The 24,099-nt window shown below is 40.1% G+C and overlaps 1 protein-coding gene across 2 annotated transcripts in view; it reads right to left on the bottom strand.

Annotated features, from left to right (window-relative positions):
- Positions 1-24,099, bottom strand: part of NRIP1 (nuclear receptor interacting protein 1) — an 80,552-nt gene that overhangs the window by 19,324 nt on the left and 37,129 nt on the right. For both annotated transcript variants that reach the window (XM_034074401.1, XM_034074402.1), the window contains exon 3: positions 6,274-6,322. The gene's annotated coding sequence lies outside the window, so the exon portion shown is untranslated. The remainder of the gene's footprint in view (positions 1-6,273; positions 6,323-24,099) is intronic.

Genomic DNA, 24,099 nt, shown 5'->3' with positions numbered 1-24,099 from the left:
ATACTTACACATACGTACTAACTAATTTTGGCCATCTTTCATAGTGGCTGCCCCATCCCTCGAAGTGTTCAAGGCCAGGATGGGGCTTTGAGTGATGTGGTCTAGTGGGAGATGTCCCTGCCACAGTAGCGGGGTTGGAAACAGATGATCTTTAAGGCCCCTTCCAACCTTAAACATTCTATGATTCTGTGACAGTGCCCATCAAACCAACAAGCTCACTAAGCCTTTATAAAGCCATATGCCCAAGCATCAATGACACCAACCAACTTCAGTGCCATGTTAGCACAGGTCTAAAATTAAGCCTGTGCTCAAGAGCTCTCGTGAATGCAAGCAGCACCAGTGCATCAGATCTTACCTGGCTGCTAGCAAGCTCCACCTTGATCTCTATAAATGAACACCATCTCAAATCACCATGAAGAACAATCCTAGTAATCAACGAAATAAATAATAAATAAAATAATAAAATAAACTAGTTCACAAGCTGCACATTCAAATGTATACAAAACATGGTTCCACAAGAATTTTTGTCTGATCCGAGTCTTAAGCTGCTGTCAGAATTTGTAACCTTGCCTTGGTCTATGGACCTGCAGCCTCTAATGCCTGCCACCTTCCCAGTAGTGACACAAGCATCCCCACAGGAAGCTCCTTCAAGGCAAGTTAGACCAATGACCTCATTACCATCAGAAGAACCTCAAAGATACTGCTGAGGGGTTGTTTCACAGTTGTTTTACCTGTGACTACAAGAGTGGCATGAGGAAGGACAAAAAGCAGGGATTACTTTCAGTACCAAGCCAGACTTATACCAAATGAAAACACTGCTACCAGTGAGATTCTTACAGAGGAAACCCCATCTCCAGGCAGAATGTCTGTGCTGAATTTAGAAGAGTTCATTAGTGAGATAAAGATGCCTTTTTAAGAAGCATCTTCTCAACAGAAGTAAAAATAAATGGTCAATATATTCAAGATCTGAAAAGATAACTGGAAATAAAATAATTTACTTCAATATTTTAATTTTTCTATTTTACTGAGGCATCTTGTGAAACTGGAGTATAAATCCTATTAAACTGAACTTAGTTTGTCCATTCCTAAAATAGACTTGACATACAAACACAAACACAAGGTCAAGGTCACAGATCAGCAAGAAAGATTACAAAGAGGACTGATGTAAGAGCTGGCATTTGAGCAAAGCTCCTAGATATATTTTTTTAGTACACTTACCAGAAATACCGCTATACTACATTTTCTTCACATTGGTACATTTCATGTTTAAAGTATTCCCTACCTTTAAGAGCAGCTGCCCTGATACTTATTTTGACAAGAGATATTAGGCAGTGTATCAAGTAAATTAAAGAACCCTAATGTTAAATGAAAAGGGAGCAGTGGGCATTTTTTGCCATGCTTTTCACTCTGTTCAGCTATGTATTGATACATATGATAGCAAAAGTCCAAAAGAGAAACTCAGAAATACAGGACATGACAGTAAGACCACCACTACAGAATCAGGACCAGAGCTTATAACTTCATGCAGTCCAACTTACTTATCTTAACATAGCAACTATGTATTTGGATGTGCACTTCCAAGCACAGCAACTGCTTATTTATCCTAATCAACTGTGCACACAGCATATTTCTCAAATAAAAAAAAAAACGAAAAGAACTCTTAACACAAGGTCTGTGCTCAACACAATCAAACTAAGCTCTTTTGTAATAAGGACAACATTTACCTCCTAGAAAGCTTCTTTAATGCTGAAAGCTGAGTAAGTGAGCAGATTAAACACAGCAGCAACAGTTGAAAGACTCATTACACTCAGTTGCTGAAAATAGTTAGCAATGAAAGTCATTCACTGATCTATCCATCCATCTATCCATCCACCCACTGATACATTCTCAAAGCTTTAAACACATGCTGAAGAGTATTTAGCTTATGGGTCACATCCATCAGACATACCTTCTGATGCCTAACAAGAGGAAGAAAAGGTGTCTTGGGTGGCATAATGTCATATGACATTCAAAGATTTACTGCTCCCACAAAGTTTAGATGATCACTGCAATAAACAGTAATATACAGAATAGCATGGATTGTACTCTTACTTCTGAGCCCCTGCTCTGAATACCAGCACAGCTCTGATGTTAGTCTAGACATGACTGGGAGCAGTTTATACTTAGACAAAAAGCCATGCCTATAAATAGGAGCATTCATGTTTGTATTAAAGCTTCTATTGGAGCCCATTTGGGCTGACCTGAACAACTCACTTAAATGAAGGCATCTCAGACATTGCCAGTAAAATCTTAATACCAGCACACACCCTCCTGCATCTTGTTTCAGCTGTGTTTCAACATTTGTGGTTCAACTGATTTTTCTCCATTTAATTCTCCTATAGGTGTTAGATTTGCAGCACTCTTTCTGAAAGGCTCTTTTTTGAAAACATACTTCATAAGAATTAGATTGTCACCTTTCTAAGCTATAGTATTGCTTGAGCTACTAGAATCAAATACAAATCAGTCCTGAAGCCTGGGATGCAAGCTTCTCCGTGCAACAGTGTAGGTGTTTTTAGCTCTGATAGTGATTCATCGGGTCTTAAAGCAGTTACTGCTTTAAGATCACACTGAATTAACTTGTAGACCCTGGGGCAATAGAACTGTACTCTTCCTTAGTCCCTCCTTTTCTAAAACCTTTCAGCAAAATGGGAGAAAAGGGGAGGTTTGGGTTTGTTGTTGGGCTGTTGTTTTGTTGTTGTTTTGCTTTGTTTTCCTTCAAGCAGAATTTCTGTTCTTTCCATTTTGTGAAAGGCTGATAAAGCTTCTCACTGCACTGAAATGTCAGGAATAACAACAACAACAAAAAGAAAATTAAATCAGGCAATGATTATGATTCAAGATTTAAAAAAAAAAAAAACAACAAAAATCACCCCCCCAAAAAAAAAAAGACAAAAATTTCATTCAACATCCACAAAAAAAATCCGTAATGTACTCTGAGAACCAACCATATATGAAAGTGTGAATATATAAGATATTTCACAATCAAAAACATTCTAGAAAACACATTAGCTTATTAGCAGTATAGCTATCCAACACTTCAGACTCTAAAGCATGTATATTTGGAGTAACATAGCTTATTTAAGTTTACTAATGCATGAAAACTGGAATAGGTAAAGAATTACGTTAATTGAACTATATTACAGAGAATAACTGTTCATTCACTATCATTTTAGGTCTTCTCTCATGCTTATGATACACGGGTAACCAATGTACAGGGGGGTAATACAGAGAAATTGTACAAGGGAGTTAAAGGAATTCCTTTGCTTAAACAAAAGTGTTGTCTGTCCTAAGTACCTGCCATTGGATCTTGCCAAGGCATTGATTACTGCTGGAGGGGAAGAAACAGATGCTAATTCTATTGACAAAAGCAGATGAAAGGTCCTGCTGATAGGCGGCAGGAGAGGCAGACTGGGTGACCAAGCCTTAAGACCATGACAAAAGCACAGGTGTTGGGTCCTACTGATAAGCGGCAGGAGAAGCAGACTGGGCGCCAACTAACCCTAAGTCCATGTCTGAAGATTAAAAGGTGTAAAGGTTAAGAAGAGGAAGACTCATTTACTTCATCTTGAAGACCCCTGCCCACAGGAGGAAGACTCATTTACTTCATCCTGAGACCCCTGCCCATGATCAGAAGGGGCACTGCGCAAGTGCAAAGGACCTTCCGGCTCATTATAATACGAAGCGGGGATAGATAATAAATATGTATAGGCGGATTGAGCAACCTCATGTCTATGTATACCTTAAGAGAATAAGTGTAAAGGGGCAACAACCCTGAGGCATGCATGCTTTGCAGGAGCTATCCCCATGCACCTCAGAGCTGAATAAAAGCATACCTACTTTACAACTTTAACTAGTTGTGGAGTCTATCCGCGTATCACTTATACTATGAAAAACACTTTAATCAGCATAACCAACCCTTTAATAAAAAAAGTCAGCAGCAGTTAGGCGGATGGTGGTTGGGTTTGGGGTTTTTTTGGGGGTTTTTTTCTTTTTTTTGGTAGCGTTTTTGTTTTGTTTTGTTTTTCCCCCATTTCTTTTTTTCTATTAAATACGTGTTGACACCCTTTATACATACAACCTGCAAGAGCAGGGGGCTTCTGTTAGTTCTGAATTTTTAATCAAATCCCCCACTTTTCAAGCAGCAGGGATGAGGCAGGCTGCTACCAGCATCCAGTGGCAGTTTTGGTCTCTTACCCAATTCTATTCCATTCCATCTCTCTATGCTTCTGCCTCTTAAACAGCTTTCTGCACAGAGATACTAAGGTGAACCATTTCAAGTGTGCTGTCTTTTAAGGGGTGCTAATGACAAACTGCAATAAATGACTAGCCAATATAGCAGCAAAAATGAGTATGACAGCTAGCACAAAGAGAGTACTTCTGGTCAATTTAGTAGTCAAGCAGTCCACAACAATGGATTATCTTGAAGCACCGGATGGCTGCCAATGACAAATCCTGTAAAGGTACTTTAAAGGAAAACAAATTATATTGTCTGTGGTTATACTTACATATGTGAAATCCCAAATCAAGTTTTTAAAAATGTTAAAATATCATATCAATGAATAATTTAGTAGTAAGTCCTTGAACTTTGTACTTTCTTTTTACTTATTTTCCCTACTAACTAGGTGTGTGGATTTTAATAGGATAACAAATTAATGACACATTATTTTGTATATGCTCAGGTCTCTGCATGAGACAGGCATCTAATTGATGCAACTTATATTAAGGTTGCAGAATTAGGCACATGACAGATGGACATCTACTATACTTAAAACTAGCAATACATCACCAGTTTAACCATCATGACTATTAAAAGCAAACTGGTTCACATTCAAAATCCGAATATTCTTCTATTATTCAAGACACAGCACAGGATTTCCTTCTTCAAACAAGAGGTGTGAAATCGGTTAACCCAGCTTTCCCAATCCTCAAGTTGTTCAACACACACCAACTATAGAAGGTGATCTGGTTTTCCACATGCTGGAAGTCTGATACTGATTCTTCATCTAGCAAAACTGGTTGGTGGTAACAACGAAAAGCAGTGGAAGGTAGTTGGTGAATCTACCCCTGTAAATCTTGCCTCAACTTTGGGGGAATGGAGGCACAGACAGGACAGATGCGACAAGACACCTACAGAAATATTTCAAAGTTGTAATTACAGTTTTAATTTGTTCCCTTAATGTTTACGGGGGGGGGGGGGGGGGGGGGGGAGGAGGGGGGGGATATAAAACAAAAGATTCATGAATCTAGCAAATGAACCTGTGAAAATCCATCAAAATAGCTTAACTATGTATCATGTAGTATCACATATAACAGTTATTTTCCATAGCTACAACCCTATTGATCCAGCTGATCAGGCTAGGTATTATTTCCAGCTTCATGGTAGAAATTTGAGCATGGCTGACAGGTCACAGCCCCTGTCCTTTGTATTATATAAAGCCATCTTTGCTTGATGTATGCAGAAGAGCAATTTCCCAGCTCAACATACCATCAATAAGTAACTCACATTTTCTGTATATTGAATCAATATATAGTAAGGTATTGTCAATAACCTGAAGATAAATTTCATTGACTGCCTGTAATCTTACTAAACTGTACTTTTCCTTCTCTTATTAGAGTCTTACAAGAATCCTGCCATAATGCTAGGAAAGAACATTTTCGTTCAACCCTTGTTGCTAAATTTCATCAGCGAGCAATACCAAAAGAACTTCACCAAAGACTACATCGATGTGATTTCATTCCACAGCAGTTCAGGCTGATATGTACCTGCATCATCTTACAGAAACACAAGCAGATTCACAAATACCAAATTAATGCAGAAGTGAATCATACTGGCCAAGGGAGGTTCAAATCAAACAGGGCAACAAAGGGAGACCAGAGGAGGGGGGAAAAACCCAACCCAGCTGAAACCAAACAACCAAAATCCACTCTTCTCAAAGAGACTTTTTGCTCTAAAAGTGTACAATTTAAAATCCATTTGCTGAGAAAAGTTTTGGTGGGCAGGTGATCATGTCTATGGCTTCCCTGGAAACTTTCAGCAGATTGTTATCTTGGCACCCTAGTTAGCAATCTCAGGAAAAGGAGATCAAAGACTATCTGGGGATGTGAAACAGGCTCAGATTTTTTACGGGGATACAGTCAAAGCTAGTGTGAATTAGATAAAGTTACCACTCCACACCTGGGGTGAGAAAAAAATACAGGTTAGTAAGCTTCAAGTTCAGGGGCAGAGATTCGTACCTTTCAATTGTCAGTGCTGGTTCTTTGTGAATCTGCTTTTCACTCCACCCTGCCAAAAATAAATACATTCACATCAGGATGCAGAAACTTATGATGAAAACATTTTATTTCTACTGTAACAGGAATATCATTCTGTTAATTCAGTATCAGCTCATGACAGGGAGTACATCTTGCTTCTTAACAAAGTATCAACAGACTAAAATAGTTTTTGCCTGAAGTTAGTTATATCTGTGGTCAGTTTATGACACTACCAGAGCCTGACCAGCAAAACTGAGCTGAGCAAGCTGGTAAAGCTAACCTGCCAGAAGAGGCATAGGTCTCCTCACCTGGTTAATGCTATTCACTTTGTCAGAAAAAGTTGTTAGCAGATTACATTTATGTTGACACTCCCTACTATCCATTTACCACAATGACTTCAAGAAAGAAAAACAACAACCAAGCAAAGAGCACACACCTTTGACATTGCATCCTCCTCCTCTAAAAATCTTACTCATCTTCTCCCACTATTACCCTTAAGTTACTCTAGTCTTCTCTCAGCTCCCTACTTCTACAACCACACTTCTGTAGCATTATGGACATAATCCTTCCACACTACACAAAACACAGCTGTTAGTGTAATCCATTCCCCTCAAGACACTCTGACCATATAGCCCTTTACTTCAAGTTTTCAATTGTTTTTCTCTTGCTCTAGATTGAATCTAAAATTTCTCAGAGTTCTACAGACATTAATACTTTATTTCTATACACATAGCCTAACCACTTACTGTGTCCTTCTTCCTTACTCTTTTGTTTCCACACTCATGTTTACTGTAATACTCAGGCACCTTCACAGGAAATTCCATTATGCTTCTGCACTGCTTCCCCCAGGCAAAGATCATCAACACTCTGGAGGCTATTTCTTCCTCTGCTCCAACAGTAAATCACTGTAGCAAAAATTAATCCAAATCCACCCAAAATACTTCCTGCAAAACCACAAGCGAAAACACAAATGATGTATGCTGCTTGCATTTCCTCACAGATTCACACCACGCTATTTGTTCCCTTTCCCTCATCAGGCTGTATGAAGTTTAAAATAAATACACTGCACCTGTGAGATGCTGAGTACATACATAAAATGAATTCAGCTGGACAACAATTAAATGAAGCCCTAGAGAAACACTGGCCTCCAGAATAAGCCTGTTTTCCCTTCTCTTACAGAAGAAAAAACACATTTATTGGTTTTCCAGTGCAACAATACATGCTGCTGTAATAACAGAGACTCATCCAAAGCCTTTCTTTTACTACATATGATTGGAAAGAAAGAGTGATACATACTAAAAGATCAACAGAACACAAAGATTAATGATATGAGGAAATGGGTACAGGAGGGCTAAAATATAACGCAGAAAGAATAAAAACCAGCATCCAAGGGCTCCCCTTATCTTGAGCTGCTGCTATTAAAAATCTAATGAAAGCACCTTCCCTTCCTTGGCTGGTACAATATCCTTAGCCCAACACAATCTGCTATTGCTTCGGAGAGCACAGTTGGAAGAACGACCAGAGAAGGAAAGGAGACACTGCTCCTAGGAAAAAGACTTCTCAGAGAGATGTTTATTTATTTTTAATTATGAGAGCAAGTGGTACCAAACACAACATGAACAAGCAAACCTTTGAGGAGGAAGGTGAAGCCAGAGAGAATATGTGCCTCAGGTACCAGCTAAACCTAAGACCTCTTTCAATGAAACAAATGAGGATTTTTGTATCTCAGCTGCCTTAATGAAATTACCTTCCGAGCCCAAACAGACTTAACTCTGCAAATTCTCCACTTTTTGGAAGATAATTTCTCCTTCTATTCCTTAGATCAGAGGGATTTGATTCACTTTGAAATTTGATTTCAGTTTTATTGCACATAAAACTTAACCCTTCCTTCTGAAGTCCCTCTGGTATCTTCTCTATTAAATCATATAACCCAAAGCTTGCTTGTAGCACTTCTGAAGGTGAACTGTTTGGCTTACCAAGAATAACCTACCATGATGCAAATTCCACTCACCTTCTCTATATGCTGCCAGGTTTACGAGATCAAGTCTGTCTGTGCTTGACATTTGCTGGGAAACACACTAGCATAATTACTATTGTAAAACATTTTATATTCCTGTAAATTCTACACTGTGATCCAAAAGTGCTTGCAAGCTAAAACAAGATACAGGGATAACTAGCTGGAGAGGAGGATTTGTAGGGGGAAAGGTAGGTATAAGGTAGAAAAGCATCAACAACAGGTGAACACAGTGAGGCTATCCAAGCTGCCTGGGATTCTGTCTCAGAAGCATAAAGTCCCAAAAAAGCATGTAAAAGAGCAACAGAAACAAGATGATGTAGGAAAGGATACTGTGAAAGGATATACGCAACCTGCTTCATTAAGATATAAAGCCAGAGATGAAATTCTAGGTAGCATGGTTCCTAAAACATCAGCTGTTTTTCTCTACCATTGTAGGAAGCATTTCCACTGCACTGCAATAAACACCACGTGATAATGAGTATGGACAGGAAGTAAAAGTCTTCAGGAGCTTGGATTATTTTTACTGTGATCTTGACCAGTGGAACAAGTGAGAGGACTGCAAGATCTGAAACATCTTGACTGTAATCTATTGTTGAGAAAGTGGTGGTGGGGAGGTAAAGAGAAAAATCAGACCAAAAGCTCCACTTATATAGGGGGATTGGGAGTAAGATTCCAGAATGAAAATTAATAGACTAGACTATTCTTGTAATTAACTTCTACATATGGGAAGTATGCACTGAATGTAATTTTTTTGTCAGCTGCCTGGTAAGACACAAATGACTCTGAAGAACATGGAATAACAACAGCTTCCTTTTCACTAATCCATCTGAACATAAGATGATACTAGAAGTATCTTTCTCAGATTTTCCAGGAACTTTTGTGCCTACCTTTAATTGCCTTACTTTAATATAAGTGGGTATTTTCCAAGAGCAAGCATGATCCACATTCCACACAGATACTGATCATGAGAAAGGCAGTAGTATTTATGATAGCTTTCCTAATGCATATCCAAAACCCCCAAACTATTTGACTGGGATATGTCAGCAAAACCTTTCCTGCTCTAGGTACTGACATAAAAACCTCTCCTGTTTAAATTAAACATTTCTCTTTGTTTGACTGGCAAATTTGATTACAAGTTTAATTTCTGCATAGTAAAGTTCATCCAGCCATTTTAAATTTCAAATTGGTTTGCACTCCATCATGACCAGCTGAATGCCACAAAAAACCTTCCACGTCGTGACCTCATAAATCATGGAGAACAGAAGAAATGCTCTTAGGAGCAGGGTACTGTTGATAAAGAGACTTTTCCCTCCACTGACTGTACTGTCAGCTGTAACTACACGCAAGAGCCCACACTTGCAAATTACACAGAACACGCATCTGAACTACCCTTCCATGAAATTATTTTCTTTGTTAAAATGATAGTCACAGATAGAAAAGCTGAGAAGTGTCTGAAGTTGACCAAGCATCCTTCCTTTCTTTGATGCAACATACAACCACCATTTCAAAACTCCGTAATTAAAAAAATAACCCTTGATGTACTCCACCGCCAAGCTGCAGATAGTATGAAACATTACTAACCATAGAAGGGACTTCCATAGACTACCCATCCACTACATGAATCTGGAAACAAAAATCCCAAACTATTTCGGACTTGAATTAACCTCAGAATTCATTTCCATGTTACTTACACATAAACTGAGGTCATGAAAATCCTCACTCACAAACGAATTAATGACAATAAGAGGCATTTCAATTACCAAAGACCTATTTCAATCTGACACCTAAGTATCTGATGTTAGATGGCTGCTGCTCTTTACAGACTGATCATAGTAATTTTACTCCTCTATTGTTCACCAGGACCTCTCATTATATGCACTGTGTGGGTCTAAACCATGTTGAAGGCTACCAGGCAGTCAAAACTGAAAGAAAAAAGTTATTTGATAAGGACAAAACGGCACACTTTACAAACATAAATGAACATATCACAGCAGTCCTTTGAAATATTCCCTCTTTACACGAGAGGAAGAGTGTATACAATGAAGATTAAGCAACTCTGTGAAGTCTACACCCATAGCAAAGAAGGAAAGATTATCAAAATCTCATTTAGCCCTTTAATAACAAGATATTCTCTCTTTATCGTTGGTGGGTGGTGTCCCATCCCTCCTGCCCACCAATGGTGAAACAAAAAAAGAACTGAGCACACTGAACTTGAGGAAACAATGGGGCTTAAAAAAGGAAAAGGACTTGCACACCACAGTAAATGCTTTTGTCTTCCAAGATAAGTAAAAATATCAGCACAGCCATTACCTTTAGGGGGAGATACATGTCAGCCAACTACAGCCAGTACAGGTTTTCCACTGTACCTACTGAAATGATATTCTGAGAAAACAACTGTGTCAGTATTGAATTGAAAAGATGAATGATGGCATTAGTATCAAAACCATAATTCCACCAACTTCTACTTCTCAAGAGATATGACCTGCTGAAACAGTCCTAATGAGCTGGGCAAGTACTATTTTGTTCATTGGAGCTGGAAGGATCACTGCATAGCAGCAGCAGCTAAGAGTTTTGCAGGAGTGGCTCTTCTGATCCACTGCCCATTTTCACTCTTTTTCCTAACCAAGAACAACAAAGTCCTTTTTATCCTAAAACAAGGATCTCTCATACTGAAGCATGCATACAAGTGTATACATGTATCTAAGCACTTCCTTCCCAAACAGGTCCATTTTTACTTATTTGCTTTAGAAAGCTGTCAAAACCTGCTTTTTACCAGTCTAATTCAGCAGCAATGCATTCACAGCATTGGATTGCTTGGATGGACTAGAAAACAGGGTGTGCATTCATCCATAGGTACACCAATGTATAAACAAGACTCCAGCAGTCCATGCTAGAGGCAGAGCTATGAAGGAAAGGTGATTGACACTGCAGGGGCAAATCAATTGACACAGGAGGCTTTTTTTCTTTTTTATGTGTGTTGAAATGCTTTGTGGTGCCCAGGCTCTCGAACCCTGGATTACACAAAGCCTGACTGAACATACTCTGCAAGTTGCACCAGTAACTAGAATTAAGCCTGCAGAAACAAGTTTGCCTCCCATTTAGGAAGTCAAAAAGCACAGGAGGACTATCCTTTAATAGTCAGCATTAGCATTTTGCCTTATGAGTTCCTGCAAACTCTAATTCTTAGAATCAACTAGGTTAGAAGAGACCTTTAAGATCACAACCAGCCTTTACACCACGACTGCCAAGTCCACCCCTAAACCACATCACTAAGGGCCTCATCTACATGGTTTTTGAACACTTCCAAGGATGATGATTCCCTAACATCCCTGGGAAGCCTGTTCCAATGCCTGACTACCCTCCTAGTGAAGAAATATTTTGTAAAATCCAGTCTAAGCCTCCCATGGCACAGCTTGAGGTCATTTCCTCTTGTCCCACTTCCAGCTTATGAAGTTGCAAGTTTCCAAATTGACCAAACTCAATACCTAACTTAGTTCTTATACTTATTAATTTGTAGAACTTGCAGATACCTAGCACATGTACTCTGCCAGAGTGAGAGAAAACAGATCAAGTGGTTCAGTTGATATGCTGGAGGGAAGGAATGCCATACAGAAGGACCTTGACATGCTTGTGAGGTGGGCTGATGCCAAACTCATGAAGTTTAACAAGTGCAAGGCCCTACACCTGGGTGGGAGCAATCCCAGGCACAGCTACAGGTTGGGCAGAGAAGAAATTCAGAGCGGCCCTGCGGAGAAGGACTTGGGGGTATTGGTCGATGAGAAAATGAACATGAGCCAGCTTCAGTGAGCGCTCGCAGCCCAGAAAGCCAACCATATCCTGGGCTGCATCAAAAGAGTCATGATCAGCAGGTCGAAGGAGGTGATCCTGCCCCTCTACTCTGCTCTCATGAGACCTCACCTGGAGTATTGTGTGCAGTTCTGGTGTCCTCAACATAAAAAAGACATGGAACTGTTGGAACAAGTCCAGAGGAGGGCCACGAGGATGATCAGGGGACTGGAGCACCTCCTGTATGAAGACAGGCTGAGAAAGTTGGGGCTGTTCAGCCTGGAGAAGAGAAGGCTGCATGGAGACCTCATAACAGCCTTCCGGTGTCTGAAGGGGGCTTACAGGGATGCTGAGGAGGGACTATTCATTATGGACTGTAGTGATAGGACAAGGGGTAATGGGTTGAAACTTAAACAGCAAAGGTTTAGATTGGATATAAGGAAGAAATTCTTTACTGTAAGGGTGATGAGGTACTGGAATGGGTTGCCTAGGGAGGTTGTGAATGCTCCATCCTTGGCAGTGTTCAAGGCCAGGTTGGATGAAGCCTTGGGTGAGATGGTTTAGTGTGAGGTGTCCCTGCCCATGGCAGGGGGGTTGGAACTAGATGATCTTAAGGTCCTTTCCAACCCTAACTATTCTATGATTCCATGATTCTAAATGACTGACAAAAATTGGTTTTACAAAAATTGTAAATCTGGGAGGAGAGGAAATATCGCAAATCTTGTAGTTGCTAATAGTCACTGCCATTATGGTTGATGCTGATTCTGTAAAACTGGTTTGTAGAAACAAAGAAAAAAAAGCTGTTTGAAACTTTTAATACACCCCAAGGTTTTCAAATGGCTTCAGAAGAATACATTAGATAAAGATTAATAATCTTGTCTACTTTAGTTCATTTACCATGACTGCAATTGTGCCAAGTACCAAAACCAAGTTCCAATTCTTTCTACAATTTTACAGTGAAAACAGCTTAAAACCACACAAAAACTTCTAAATGTAGCTTTCCACTTCCTTATCTTACCGTGCTCACCCCCTCAAGTAAGACTGATTTCATTTTTACTAATGGTTCCATTTCAATCATTTAGTTTGATTCTGCTGCTGCACATATTTTGCCCAGTGGTCAGGAAAAAGATGCCAGAGCTTATTTATCAGGCCTTGTAAAATCTCTTCCCGCCACCCCAATGGAGTATCAGCAACACTTTTAATTTTCAGGGAAAGTTAACCAACATAATAGACAAAATATTTCCCTCCAGAGGTTTCAAAGCAGTCTCAGTTCAGTACACAAGGCCAATAATTACACAACTGCCTTTGGCATTAGCAGGAACCTGGAGGCTGCAGCATTGGTTAAGACTGCTTTCAGTATCTATCTGCACAGAAAATCTGTTTACTTAGAGAAGTTATGCAACACCTCCATTTCCTCTTTACTTACTATGGTAAAGCATGGTAACAGAAGGAAAGGGGGTGGAGATTGCAAACAGGCATTTCACAATTGCAAACAGGGAACAGGCACCTTTCAAAAACACACCTAAACTGAAATTTGCCTCTAACATCTGCCCAAATTGATGATATACTCCAGCACCAACTCTTATTTAAAACTTCAGTATTTCCAGATGAATGGTGATGTTACACAGTTAATCAATGCTGGAATCAAGTGCCTGCCTCCAATGGATCACAAGAATGTATTTTAAATCTGATTATTTGGTGGTTTTGGTTGTGTTTTTTTGGGTTTGATTGGTTTTTTTTTTGGTGTGAGGTCTTTGTTGTTGTTATTTTTTTTTTGGGGGGGGGGTTGGGGGAGGTTTGGGTGGTAAAGGCCTGAGGGGTTTCCCCCTCCCCCAGATACAGTAGCTCACTCTAGCCCAGGCCAAGCTGTATTCCAAAATTCTCATGAAGATTTTAGTGTTACCTGAAGATTCAGTACATGCTCATTCAGTAAAGCTGGCAATAAAAGTTTTAATTCTGCAAACATCCTTCCATTTTCCATAAAAAAACCCAACAACAGCAAGAACAAAAAAAAACCCACCAAACAAAAAACAGGTAAAAATCACATGCTACTCAAGCTGATGGCAGTAGGAAAACTGAGGTATCAAAACCACACACTCATCAGCCCTCTTTTAACTATGATCTGAAGAGTAAAGAGTATACTTCATATCTCTACTGAGACACAAATAACTGATGAAAACAAAATGAACCAAGAACCCCACAACTCCCAGGACTGGCTCTACTCAAAAGAGGAATTAAAAGTCGTCTCAAAGCAGCCACAGCAATCTTGACTGGTAAAATGCTTCCAAGGACTTGGATTTAATCACATGTCATTTTCTTTTCCTCTAATCATTTATTTAAAGTCACAGGTTGAATTATTTATGAACAAAAGTTAATTGCATTGAAATGGAGTACTGCCCTCTATTTATCTAACACCTTCTTCAGAGCTGACCACCTGTCACTAACTAGTTAAAATCTAAAAAAGGCCAGTACAGAATGTAAGGTAAGATTTAACCATTTCTGCAGTATTACTGCAGTTGACTTCCCAAATCTTGGTAAATATGGTACTCCCTTGATCTTGTGATCTGCTGTGTGAATCGTGCAACTGTTTTACCAACTTTTATCATGACAACATATGTTTATATTTGAAAAAAACAAAAACAAACAAACAAAAAAAACCCAAAAAAGGAAAGCCAGGTGGAAGAACAGCTCACTCACAAAATATTTGCCTTGAATAAATAAGATATGACTACTTAGTTAAAATTAAAGACATCATTATTTGAGTACAGTCACATCACAGAGCTCCTCTATCCAGGGTTCTTCGAAATTTTCTTAGCTGTCGAAGGATCTTGAAGATCAACAACTTGCATGCATAAGACTGTATTCACACTCTTTGCAAGGTGTAAAATGTAAGCTCAAGGGTACACTCATATAAATATACTGCACATCTATGAAGTGTTAATCTTAAGTCAGCAAGGCCGTATGACAGAAGTAACTATTATAGTCCATGACTGCTCCTGCACATACAGTGTTTTCCAAGTCCCTCATTTCCTTAAAGCAACTTGTTTACTCATCACCTGCCAGGACAAAGAGTAGAGAAAGGATTTTGCAAATACCTCTGTGGCTTGTGCATGGTGATAACACACCAGGAAAGATGGATTTTCATTTTCTCATCACATTATTAGATTAGGTTTACATGCAGATTTAAATGCTCAGGAGTCTGCCACCTGTCCTAAACTTAATTAGTCAGGAATGTCTGCATAACAAGAGCACATACTTCAGGTGTTTTGGAGTGACCACAAGCAAACATCCAAATAATCACCAACACAACTTCAGTGATGCCAATAATGAAGCAGTAAGCACAGCTCTCTGTGAAACATCCTGAATTCTATTAATGGAGTGCTTCATACTTCCCATCAACACACAACTTACATCAGCTGATCATCTATAAAACCAGAGAACCAACTGTGTAAAGTCTGCAACTGAGTTAAAGAAATGAAGAGTGCTAGCTTTCTCATTAACATATCCATGCTCATTTACACTGGAGGAGGGAAGAGGGGGAGAGAGAGATGGTGAGTTGAAGGCTCAAATCCTGCAAGACTTTTCCTCAGCTTCATTCTTGTTCTGTTTATCACAGCAGCACATCTAAGATTTCCATATTTTCATACCTCCCCTCACCCCCCCACCTCCATGTAAGACCAGTGCACTAGATTAAAAACTAGGAAAAACCCTCACATTTTCATTTAAAGAAGAAAACACATCCATATTCTATTCATCTATTTCACATCTACAATCTTGCTGAAAGCTGAAGCAAAGCCCCCTTAAAATGTTAATTAGAATTTTATCTGTGTAGGTATGTAGCAACTACTGACACAGATGTGAGTAACTGAATACAATACAGAAAATTCAGTGAATCATCTTACATTGCCATTGGCACATAAATTTAGTCTCATTAGCAGGGGCTACTTAGTTCGCTGTAGTAAACAAAGCTGCTGATATGACAGCCTCACATACTTTTCATTCATTCATTCATTCAGTCAGTCATTCATTCACATTTTTCTTTACTTAGACTTCTAGCATGTGCCATCGAAGAGCCCAATGTTAAACATTCTTGGAGTGTCACAATATGTAATACAATAAAACAGATTACAACCATACCTTTCTTTCACAGCAGTGGTGCCACGCACAGGTACACTGTAGCAATCAATTTGTTCTGCAGACAGTAAGGCTTTCACAGAATACTAATGCAAAATCTCTTTTCTTTCTCCTTCGACTTGACTCCCCAGTGCCTGGGTCCCGACCAATACAAGGAGGAGGGCAGAATGTCTTCTGCTGAGAGAACCACAACTACTAATCAAGTATACGTGTACAAGGGCACAGGATTAAACCTCCACCAGGCTTGACTCGGGCACCGAGAGCAGCTAAACACATGCACAGCAAGGTCAGAATTAAACACACACACACGCACGCGCATCTACATGAGAACACTAATTTATCACACTTTACCACTGACTGCTTTTTACCTCAGGGGAGTAAAATTACATCCCGATGAAGTGATGAGGTTCAGACACAACAGCTACCAACAACAAATGAGATCTCACAGAAACAGGAGCTGTGCTCCTAGGTGAACACCCCTCTTCACAGGCTGTTTCAGAAACTCACTACATGCTATGTGTGTCTGTATGTGGGTGCGTATGTGCATGCACATGGGCGTGAGTGTGTGGGTACATGTGTGTGTGCAAGGCGCACCATTAGGCATTGGCTAAACAAGACTGACAATTTTAAAAGTTAAAAAAAGGCAGTAACTCCCTCCAAGACAGCTTTCTTTTTGATTATATTTATCTTTACCTCCTAACATAATCAATCTATCAAGTCTAATTACTCCAGAAGAAAGCATTTTATTATTGTCTAACATAGCAAATGTCAAACAAGCTGCTCATTTACCTTGAAGTTTATTAGCATGGAAATGCAGCATGAAGATGCTCTCAAAATATTGTCACTTGTATTCACAACATTTTTGAAAATCCACTTAGCAGGTTTTTATTGCCTGGCATAGCTGGGTATTGCATTAGTTCTCAAAACAGACAAGGCATTATCTTAACTGTATTGCCCTTGAGCTAATGTAAGACTTTCTTTAAATGTTCAACTTATATTTAACTTTTCACTTTGGTTGTCTTTATTTAAATGCTTCTTCCACATTCCAGACAGCTGTATGTATGTGGATACACGTGTTTTCATAAGGTTCATACATGTTCATTTTACATAGCAGTGAAAACTGAAATACTGAAATTTAAAAGCAGGGATTTTTTTCCCCAAAAATTCTGCCCTGTCATGCAGCCTTCATGGCATTTTCTTTACTGTACACGCAGATGTACATTTTACCAAAAGCATTGAGATGAACCCCATATGTTATTATTGGGGGGAGGAATATGGGGGAGAGGGTGTGTGTGTGTGTGTGTTCACCAACACTGCTTTTGCACATGTTCTGTATTGAGCAGAAAACATTGTACAAATACTCCCCCACATAACCCCCAAAATAACATTTAGCACTCTACCTAGAGCAAACCAGCAGAATATTTTTGAAGTATCAGTGGGTTTGCAGAGCCACCAAGAAAAAGCAGCATTAATCAATACTGATGAGTTTGTCCTTGACATACTGACCATGTCACCGGGCTATTGTCATGTGATATCATGTCATTTCCCCACCTGGCTCATGACCTTGTCCTTTAAATGACCCAAAGCTTCCCTCAAGTAGCAGGAGGCCCCTCCCCGCTGTCTCAGCAAGGTCGAACGGGTCAGCGTGTCCTCATCTATAATCCACCACCATTTGTCAGCAGGGAGGCTGGAGGAGGCAGGCTCGCTACAAGGGGAGAATGCCCAATTAGGCAGCTGTCACACAAAGCATAGGCTGCAAAATTATCCCCTGTCAAAAGAAAGAGCAGCTGCGGGTGCCAATTACAGCAACCTTTCAACCCTTTAGGTACTGGAAACTACACAGAAGTAAATGAAGTACAATTAGTGATAACAAATCGACGAATTAGGACAGTAAATTAGAAATTACTAGCAGGTGAGCTTAGGTCTCCCATAATACTAAAGGCATGGCACACCCCAGGCAAGGGCACAACATGCAGATTTCACAGAGCACATCAGTTCCGTCCTATCCATCTTTCTTGCGTGGAGAGTGTTTTACTCCATTGTTTTCTTCTCACAAGCCCTTTCTGAGCCACATAGCACCAGGGAAACGAAAATAACACAACTCAAAGAGGAAAGAACTTGTAGCACCTGATCTTTCCTCTTTATCCTGGCAAAGGCAGTTTCCTGCTTTCTCAGAAGGAGGTCCTCAGAGCCAGCACAAGCTCTCTCTAGTAAGCATACTCCATTTCAGTCCAACATTTGACATTTGCTGCACCTCATGTTCCATCTGAACATGATTCACCCCAGAAAACACAAACGAAACAAGAACCAAAACAAGTGATAAACTCTCAGTACATTTTATGCCATTTACACTTGAAACACTTAAATCTGAGTTAAGTGCTAGACTTTTGCCTACAGGGGGAAGACTGACTTCACCACATTTCAGTTCCCTGACGCATCATGCAGTAGCATCTTTAAACACACATACAGCCATAAGTTTGCCAGCAGTTTCCATTCAATGCTTTTTTTTTCCCCCTTTTTTCCCCGTTGGTGAACAATTCCTAAATATTTTTTCACTCTCACTATTTTCTTAAGCAGCCAGCCTGGAAAGTTACCGGGTGCTGGTACCCAAAGGCAGCTTCCACAAACCGCAATAAATCCAGCTTCTCCTTTGGTGTGTTGGGTCAGCCCTTTGTATAGTGGGAGCTGAACCACGGGCTAGCCCACAGGTATTTACAGAACAAGAAATCTAGAAAAGAGAGTAAGTAAAAAAGGAATAGGATAAGGGTATGAAGACGGATCATTAACATACAACCACCTCAAACCATGGTTAAAACAGCTGAAACAGAGGTTTAACAGTGGTTAAAACAATGCCTTTCTATTTAGGTGCTTTGAGTCTAAGAAACAAACAAGTGTGAGGAACAAAATTCATATTCCAAGATGCCACCTCCTCCCTCCAGCCAGCTCACAAGTCATTTCAAAGTGAAGGAAGCTGCCATTTATCTTGTCAATTCTCTCTTTTCCCATTCCTAATCTCAAACCAACCTTCTTTGTATTCTCATGCCTTGTAACCACACTGAGTGCTGAGGACAGCAGTCCAGATTTCTCCCAGAAGCAGTAATATCTGTATGCTCACATTGTAATTCATATGTGTACTCACATTTATACTTATTCTAATACATTCACCAAAACATGAAATGTGGTAAAAATTAAGTCACTGATCTCCAAGATGCAATTTCCTATAGTTAGCACTTGCTCTCTAGCCAGCCTGGAATGTTTCACTGTATAAAAAAGCCAAACCAAAATCAAACAACCTCAAAAAACACATAAACCAAAACCCCAAATTTGCTTTCATAACTCTGATAAGAGAAAGCATAATACAACCCAAACTATAAACAGCTGTAAAAATGTTCATTTAGCAGTAGCAGCAATAATGCTCATCAAGTTTGACATCTTCTTTTGAGAAGAATATGGAAACTGTAGAGTACTGAAAGAGTTAATGTGTTTAGAATTCAGTTTCCATCATACTTGGGTGACTATCTCTTTAAATAATTTAAATCCTCTCCATCAACTACAAAGCTGTTTTGAAGCCATTTAGCTTTGTTCTTTACATGTGTTCTAATTAAGAAATGACCTTGTCATCACACACACCAGAAATCCTGGATTATTTCCTGCAGCAAAAAAAAAATCCACGAAGCCAAAAAAAAAAAAAGAGGAAAGAAAAAAAAAATACACACTTCTTCCTTTAGTGAGGAACTGAGGAAGTTGTTGGTTGGCTGAATGCTGAAGCAGTTTCACCGCATAATATTGTGTGTGTGTGTGTGCTGCTGAATGTCACAGGGCGGGTTGGTGTGACCTTGAGCTACATCAGCAGCACAGCAAGGGTCGAGATGCCTGCAGGCGCCCTTGTACTGGATTTGCAAGACAAAAACCTTCAAACTGGCTGAAGGACATCTTAAATCTCTTCAAAGGTTTTCCGAACTAATCTGGGCTGCTCTTAGCCGGATCTGTGCCAGTGTGAGAGGCAAAATTAAAAACAAGGTCTTTGACAGGATGTTGTCTCCTCTTAACCCTTCTCATGCAGGAGGCAGAGCATCACCAGCACGCTGAAGGGATACTTTCATAAGCCAGAGAGAAGAGCTCAGCTCAACCAGCAGCATTCTTTCATAACGGAATTATGTAAGCAACCGTTTACTGGGAATGGTGCTGTTATTAATACTGAACACCCAGCCAGTCATCCCCATCCCTCTGCCCCCTGCTCCAGCTTAAACTGTGACGTTCCGGAGTGGAGCTGGGCTCTGCATCCGAGCACTGCAGCAACAGACCCTCGCTCTCTGAAGGCGCCCTCATCCTCTTCAGGCTGCAGGCAGGAGAGAGGGGAGGTCAGCACGACACAGTCCCAGCCCTGCCATAAAATAAATATACTGTGGGTGAAGATGATTCTTCCGAATGAAAGTGGCAGCACCTACCACGATCTGTTGCATGTTAAGGCAAAGCAGGTAAGAAAGGGGGAGAAGGAGGGTTAGGAACATGCAGAGGGTTACTTTGGCAGGCATCGGATGTGTTCTATAAGAAGAAATTAAAAAGGTGTCCACTCCCCATCTTAACCTGTGATTTCCTCCTTGGTCATCCTGAGCCAAGGCGGCAGCAGAGGAGTGGATATTAATATGCGACAGGCCTACCAGGAGTTTGAGAGCACGACTGTACGCAGTGGGGAGACAAAAATAAATAAATTAATCTGCCAGCCTGCCTGCTTTTGACTGCTCATCATCTGACAAGTGACACAGAGGCTGTCTAAAATCTTGAGCAAGCACGTAGAGATAAACTCTAGGAAAGGCCCTAGGAACACATGGTTACTCTACGAAACCACAAGTTTACCCAGTGGATTTGGCAACTATCAGCACATCGAAGGGATGGACACTGTCTTCAGAAGCATATTTGCACACTGAACCTCCAACTTCAGTCAGTCTGCCAACAAGAGTAAGCTTCTGTATATCCAGAAAGTAACATGGATTCCCACATATGGAAGTGCAGAAAAACCATCACCACCTGCTCCCCATCCGTTTTAGCAGTAGTGTTATTGATCAGATGAAACTATCAAGTTTCTCCAGGGAAAAAAAAATACAAATGATTTAAAATAACCTCAGTTTAATGAAGAGGAGCCAGCACCGCACTTCAGAACTGCCTTTTACTATTTCTAGGATATCCGCCAGGCAAGTCCTTGAGGAGAAGAGGAAGGAGCCGCCACTTGTACCAGCAGAGGGTGTTGTGATTCTTCTCCGGTTGAGTACGGAGGGCTTCACTTAGCCTGGTTTCCTACAGTCATTTTTAAAAGTACTATAGTCTATTAGGCAGGAACAAAACACATTCAAGTTTACTGAAGAGGGACACAGCTTTGGCAGTTATGTCACAACAGCTATAACACTACCCTCCAACTACCACTAAAATAGACTCATTCTCTCACTCCCAAGAACCACGGCTCTTCCCACAAAATACCCTCTCCTTGTTAGAAGGCTGTAACCATTTTTAGTTTTCAGTAATATCGGTGACGGTGCCTTCTGTGCCAGCACAGGAGGAACTCGCACTGTACAGATGCTTTTCCACAGACCTGCCAAGGTTTTCAACACATTTGTTATGCTTGGACAGAGGGCCACAGCGTTCCCGCAGCACCTGGGTGTCAGAACAACCCCTGTGATTACTCAGAACAGTCTCCAGGCTGGCTCTGCCCTAGGGACCTGGCCTGCCTCAGCTCTGCAGCCCAAGGGAGCAGGAGGCTAGAGGTGGCACACAACCTTGTGTGCCTTCGCTGCCACCTCAGGGCCTCTGGCAAACGCACATAGAGCAAGTCCGCATATGTGGGTTCACTGATGCTTCTGCAGAAATCTGTCCCTTTTGCAGCCTCTGAATGACAGGACACCACAGAGGCTGCCAAATGTGGTTAAAAAAAATAAAAGAAACAAAAAGAAAAAAAAGAAAAAAAGGAAGAGTTTGGTCCCTTAGCCTATTATACAACTATTGTAGTACTGGGTTCTACACTGTGTTCCTAGAAAACCTTCGAGTTTACTCCAGGGTTACCAGGAAAAGTGATTAGGAAAGACCTGCTTAAATAGTTCACATGTTACATGTTAGCCTGGCAGAAAATACAATTAAGTATTTTCACAGTCCACACAGCTGACCATGCAACATCCAGGGTTTCTTAAGTTTCTCCAACATGTAACAAGGCAAAAATACATTATGGATTTTCCAAACATCAAGCACTGTGAAAACCCCAAAACAAAAACAAAGAATTCCTATTGCAGTGTTACAGCTGAGCAGGGTGATTTAAATGCACAACAGCTTTCAAGCCAGGCAGTCACTGCTGCCAAGCATGGGACACACTGTGTGGCCCTGCCAAAAGTATAAGCCAAAAGCCAAAAATACAAATTAGCAGCTTTCTTCCAGGGCCACAACAGTCCAGCAAAAACTTTCCAAACCAGGCTGTCCTAAGAACATCAGACAGAAGCAGCAAGCGTGGTTACACAGTACTTAGACATCACTTTAAACCTACAGCAGCAACCTGTACACCCACAGACCCAAAACACAGCCATCATGACAGCATACCAGCTGTGAAGTCATTCATTTCTAACCATCTGATAAAAACAGTCTTTGTGGCCACAACTTCTCATGGCCAGCAGCCACTGATAGGCAGGCTGTTCTCTCCCTGCTTTGCTCCCTCCATGGGCATGTTCACACAAGCACACACAAGCCCTACAATGGACAGAACAAGCATTTTACAATCCATCCAAGTACAGTTTGTCCACACAACCTTAATTCTGCCATTCTCTATAGCTGCTGATTCTGATTATACAATATTCATGTTCTTTAAGCATAAGGCAATTATTTCACACCCAGTGTACCTCTGTGCAGCGCAAAAAAAAAAAATAAAAGGGATAAAGATGGCAGAATTTAATATCATGTATTCTTTCCCCACCTGGACCCCATTACTAAATAAAACCATACCTGCTAAAGCAAAGATACTATTGACTAAAGCATTCTCCTGCGAGGAAACACAGATACTTCAACTGATGCTGATACTAACAAGGAAAAGTTGAAAAACTGTCTTGTGATATTGTCACCCAGCACTGCTGACCTAACTTCCAGGCAGCATCCGAAGCAGGCCTTGGTCTAGCACCACACGTGTGAGACTTCTGGAAACAAGAGTTAACATTTACAATCCTCATTACTGCATATTCTGTTACTGTTTATGAGCTAACTGTAGTGTAAAGCAATGACAATTTAAGGACAAATTAGCTATGGGTGGCTACCAAATTTAAGTAACCAGACTAAACAGAAAATTTGATAAATTGCTCTTTGTAGTGCTAATATACTAATATATTAGTAGCACTAATATAGTACAAATAATTGTTTTCGTGAAAAGGGAAGCATTACCAGATACAAATTTAGTACTGCAATAATAGCTAAAATGTTAGTACAGATAAATCTTACAATGCTTATAAAGAAAAATAGACCTGAAAAATTTAAATTAATACTACTATGAAGTGTTAGATACATCAACTTAATCATTTATATGGATTCTACATCTCTAAAGTCACAGAAATTAAATGTAAGGAAGCAAAGGCAAAGAAGCCTTATTTGCATATCACTTTCAAGGACACTTTATATACCTAGTAGTCTTACATAGTATGCAATATACTACTTATATTAGTATATAAGACAATTATTATTACTACTGCTTAAAACTAACAGTTAAGAGCATGATGTACTGAATAATGCAGATTAAAGTGATCAAATACAGTGATTATTTCCACATCCACAAGGGGGGGAATCTTAATAGATTGTCAGTGTTTATATGGTTACAAAGGAAATAACCTTACTCTACTGAGATCTCAATT

Source organism: Melopsittacus undulatus, chromosome 2 (genome assembly GCF_012275295.1).
Source record: "Melopsittacus undulatus isolate bMelUnd1 chromosome 2, bMelUnd1.mat.Z, whole genome shotgun sequence".
NCBI classification, from domain to species: domain Eukaryota; kingdom Metazoa; phylum Chordata; class Aves; order Psittaciformes; family Psittaculidae; genus Melopsittacus; species Melopsittacus undulatus.
The sequence above is the reverse complement of the archived record's forward strand: the minus strand, read 5'-3'. Positions and strand labels throughout refer to the sequence as shown.